The sequence below is a fragment of the Procambarus clarkii genome, unplaced genomic scaffold, assembly GCF_040958095.1.
Source record: "Procambarus clarkii isolate CNS0578487 unplaced genomic scaffold, FALCON_Pclarkii_2.0 HiC_scaffold_180, whole genome shotgun sequence".
Lineage (NCBI taxonomy): Eukaryota > Metazoa > Arthropoda > Malacostraca > Decapoda > Cambaridae > Procambarus > Procambarus clarkii.
In genome coordinates this window covers 241,594-246,943 of record NW_027189213.1, presented here as the reverse complement: position 1 = coordinate 246,943, position 5,350 = coordinate 241,594, and the positions used below count along the sequence as shown (strand labels likewise).

At 42.8% G+C, this 5,350-nt stretch overlaps 1 non-coding gene across 1 annotated transcript; it reads left to right on the top strand.

The window, feature by feature from the left end:
- Nucleotides 1-3,544: 3,544 nt before the first annotated feature.
- Nucleotides 3,545-3,663, top strand: LOC138361103 (5S ribosomal RNA). The gene has a single exon (XR_011226787.1). It is a non-coding gene; the product is annotated as a 5S ribosomal RNA (ribosomal RNA).
- The last annotated feature ends 1,687 nt before the right edge of the window (nucleotides 3,664-5,350 follow it).

Sequence of the window (5,350 nt, the reverse complement as noted above, 5' to 3'; positions counted from 1 at the left end):
TCCTCGAAGAGACCGACCAGGTAAGCCTCGGATGCCTCCTGTAAAGCCATGACGGCAGACGACTGGAAGCGAAGATCGGTCTTGAAGTCCTGGGCAATCTCGCGCACCAGACGCTGGAAGGGAAGTTTCCTGATGAGCAACTCGGTGCTCTTCTGGTAACGACGGATCTCACGCAGGGCGACCGTTCCGGGCCTGTAACGGTGAGGCTTCTTCACACCCCCTGTGGCAGGAGCAGACTTGCGTGCTGCCTTGGTGGCCAGCTGCTTACGAGGAGCCTTGCCTCCCGTGGACTTGCGAGCAGTCTGCTTGGTGCGAGCCATGGTGAACAACTGTGGTTTGTGATGGCCGGCGCCGAAAAATTTTTGCTTATATACGCCGTCTCGAGGCGCTTGCTCGAGCGCCATTGGCTGCTCGACTCGCCTACGTCACCCCGTTGCCCCTCCCCTCCTTCCTCTGGCTGCAGCCAACAGGCGGCTCACCTCAATCACTATTATCGCTGATTTTGCTCTATTTTTTGGATTTGTGCAAAAGTCATTTCACAGGGACGTGAAACAGACGAGTAGGCAACTGCAGTTTTGAAAGCGTTGTGAGAAAGCCGTGTCTACTCGACCACAAGCGTAAAGTAAGGGCAGGCAGGAGTTGCAATGCTACTAGTACGTCCGCTTGATGGGATATAGTCGGGAAATCGTGCGGGCATTCGTCAATTCGATTCACACAACTTCAACACCATGACTGGACGCGGCAAGGGAGGCAAGGGACTCGGAAAGGGTGGCGCCAAGCGTCATCGTAAGGTGCTACGTGACAACATCCAGGGCATCACCAAGCCCGCTATTCGTCGCTTAGCTCGTCGTGGCGGCGGCGTGAAGCGTATTTCGGGTCTCATCTACGAAGAGACCCGTGGCGTCCTGAAGGTGTTCCTCGAGAACGTCATCCGTGATGCTGTAACCTACACGGAACACGCCAAGAGGAAGACCGTCACTGCCATGGACGTGGTGTACGCTCTGAAGCGCCAGGGTCGTACCCTCTACGGATTCGGCGGATAAGAGCTTGGCTAATCCATCGATTCCACCCACCACCACCTCAAAACGGGACCTAATTAGGTCCCTATACTTTTTTACTGAAGGGCTTAATAGACGATAACATAAATTGTTTTGATATCAGCTAGCACATTGGGTCTTATGAAATCTATTTTTTATCCTCGCATGCTTAAAGGGACTCTGATTGGGGAGGGAGGGGGGGGGGGAAGGTTTGTTACGTTATATACTAGCAGAGCAGGATCATTGGTGGGGGGGGGGGGTGAGGGGGAGAGAGAGAGAGAGAGATCTTTCCCAACTCTTCCTTTTTACATGAGTGAGCTACCCGTTTTATTCATTTTATCCTTCTCAGAGCTGTTTTGATAGTATCCAAATGATGGTAAATGAAAAGGGAGGACACGAATATCTACCCAGAATTCAGGACTGGCAATCGATATGCATGTTTGAGTGCGAATCTTTTTCTCTCTCAACTTAGGTATACGTTTATGTCGTACCTAAAAGCGAGAACCACACTATTGGGACAAGTATGCAAGGCCCAATTTTCCTAACAAGCACAGTTAATTTTGTTATTTTCGAACATTTCTTTCCAAATTGGTTTATCCAATTAACAGTATTATATTAAGATCATGAATTGCTGGGTTAGGTTAGGTTAGGTTAGGTTAGGTTAGGTTAGCTTAGCTTAGGTTAGGTTAGGTTAGGTTAGGTTAGGTTAGCTTAGCTTAGCTTGGGTTAGCTTAGGTTAGGTTAGGTTAGCTTAGCTTGGGTTAGCATAGGTTAGGTTAGGTTTGATTACATTTCTATGTTAGATTTAACTCAAATTCAAAACAATTGCAGTCATTCGGCTTGTTAGTCAACTTGCCTCTAATAGGGGCAATTTGTCTAACAAGACTATTTAGTTTTGTGTGCATATATATATTATATATATATATATATATATATATATATATATATATATATATATATATATATATATATATATATATATATATTATAGCTTCAAGACTCCGAACCAATATAGAAGCATCAAGAGGAAGTGCTTGTGTTATGGGCCAATAGGCCTTCTGCAGTTACTTCCATTCTTATGTTTTTATTCCCATTGGTTCGTGTTTTATCTTGTGTAAATGTCAATCACCTCACCAAAAACTTTGGTACCATATCACCTCACCCATGTATGTGTATATATATATATATATATATATATAATATAATATATATATATATATATATATATATATTATATATATATATATATATATATATATATATAATATACAGAGTAAATCTACCCCAAAAGTAATGATTTATTTGTCTACAAAACTAAACTCTTTTTGGAATCATATGAGGCCCCTCCACTGAGGGGGGAGGCCTGGATGTTTATTGTCATGTGTATTCATGCTGCTTGCATGTCGTCGTTTATTTTGCCTTTGTTGTTTTCTTGACAGCTTTCTTTGCCTTGGGTGGTTTGGGAGATTTTGAAGCTCTCTTTATTTTGGGCTTTTTGTTCCCAACAACAAGCTGCTGCTGCTGCTGCTTCTTTTTCAAGGCTGTAGGTGGTTTGTTGCTTGTGGCGGCTTTCTTGGGAGTTACCACGGCCTTCTTTGCTGCTGTAGATGGTTTCTTGGTTGTGGTGGCTTTCTTGGGAGTTAGAACGGCCCTCTTCTCTGCTACGGCCAGCTTGAATGATCCACTAGCTCCACTTCCCTTGGTCTGAACAAGAATGCCGTCAGCCACTGCTTTCTTGAGAAATCTTCGGATGTAAATGGCGATCTTGGCAGCCTCGACTTTGTTGTTGGCAACAACGTACTTCTTGATTGCTTGTAGAGACGAGCCCTTACGGTCTTTGAGTGCTGCGACCGCGGCTAGAACCATTTGACTAGTTTTCGGGTGAGCAACCTGGACGCGAGGTTTCCTGGTGGTGGCCACCACAGCAGCAGCAGCCGCAGCCTTCTTGGTAGGCTTTGCTTCTACCATGATGATGATGAGATAACCAAGGTGATGAGAGACGCTCAGACAGTCACGGGGGAATGATGCTGCCGCCGCTTGAGCCGAACCTATTTATGTGCCGGCACGGTACAGAAGCTGCAACCTGGCAACTCGTCCACCAATCACGACGGTTGGTTTTACGGCTCCGAAACCTGGATCCCATATCTTCTCTAAAATAGAAGCATTTGTTCATGTTCTTTGTAAAAGTATCATAAAGCAGGACAGATGAGACAAATATCATAAAAACTGAAGAGCAGATGAGCACACACATGTATGTATTACAAAAGAAAATCCACAAATTCATTAGAAATTGGCAGGGTAGGCTGAGGAAGTAGGTAGATGTAAAATGTCTGTAAATGGCGAAAGAACATAAACCCAAGACTGAATAAACGATGTTAAATATCCATGCCAAGGAGACAAAAATATGTTAGGATACAATTACCATTAAGACACCACAAGAAGGTCCGTATCCTGCCGTGATGACTAAAAAGAGTTGGTTATTAGCCACAATGTGTAGGCAGTCTCATGCCAACGGCCATACCACGTTGAGAACACCGCTTCTCGTCCGATCAGCGAAGTTAAGCAACGTTGGGTTTGGTTAGTACTTGGATGGGTGACCGCCTGGGAACACCAAATGCTGTTGGCAATAATGTTTTTTGTTTTGTTTTGTTTTGTTTCGTTTGTTTTTGTTTGAATGGCTGGCTGGCTGGCTGGCTGGCTCCACGGGAAATTCACGGAGTTGTGTGGAATAAGGCCTGGTAAAATGAATTAATATGTATGTCATGTTTAAAACAAACTCGCTTAATATAGTGTGTGAGGCTTTATACAAAAACAAACAACCAAAACAAAACATGTTGTATATATATATATATATATATATATATATATATATATATATATATATATATATATATATATATATATATAGCTTAATCCGGGTTTGAACTCGCAACTCCAAGAATACGCATCACTTATATACACTTTACCACTGGACCACTGCAGGACACTTGATGCTGAGGTATCAATTTAATGACGTAAATGCCATTTCCACAAATAAATGATAATTTAAAAGTATTTGTATGTACAAATCTTTTCTGTTTAAAAGGCTACAATATCAGTTACTGATATAATTTGTGTTAATGTTTCTATACCCACAGGAAGGCATGTTTTTGCTTATATGTAAGGGGTACGGAGAAGGAATCCACAGACCATCATTCCCCTTCCCCCCCCCCCCCTCCCACCTACTACCACCACCACCACCACCACCACCACTACTCACCACCAATCACCACCAATCACCACCACCACCAATCACCACCAATCACCACCACCACACCTAACCGAAAACCCCCTAACACATCAACCCTCCCCCCAATCAACAGGCGAAATAATAACCCTCAAATGCCTGCCTGCCTGCCTGCCAGCCAGCCAATACTAACGGTCTTCTCAGAAAGAAAATCTCTTTGTATCTGTATTACTTGATGAAATGTATGATTCTAATAATGAAAATAAATTGTTATGTCGGTTGTATGAGCATAATGACCAATATGCACGTGATATGAATGAATTAAATAGTGTAGTTTTAAGTAATTAGGTTGTAGACACATTAAGCGGATATGATATTTGACGCGTCCAGAACTGGTGATTTTTGGTTTAGTTTTAAATGCACCACCACCACCACCACCACCATTGCTTCCCCAGAGCCTAATTAAGGACCGGTAAAAGGAGTCAATATGTATGTCATCTATAAAACCAAAGAATGAATAAAAACACACACACACACACCTACATAATAGTACTAGGAAGATTGTATGGCATAAAAAAAAAAAAAAAGTACTCCCATTGGGTCGTTTGAACTCGCGACTTCCAAAACACCAGCCACACACCTTACCACCCAGCCACCATAGAGTTGGTATAATTGTGCAACTTTAGTTATAAAACTAAAGTTCTTATTGTCTCAAATCTTATTGTCTGTTCTATGAAAAGGCATGATGTAAATTATGTATTTTTTGAATGATTGAATTGTAGGCACATTAAGCGGATTCGATATTTGATATATCCAGAAAAGGTGATTTCTGTTCAGTTTTAAAATGCATCACCGTTAACGCTAAAGGACTGGTAAAACGACTCGATGTTTGTCATTTTTAAAATAAACACTAAAACTAGGCCCTTAACATATATAATGTTTGAATATAAATTGAATGCATATAAATACAAAGTGGGAGTGGCTGGCTGGCTGGCTGCCTGCCTGCCTGGCTGGCTGGCTGGCTGGCTGGCTGGTTGGCTGACTGGCTGGCTGCCTGGCTGCCTGCCTGCTGCCTGCCTGCCTGCCT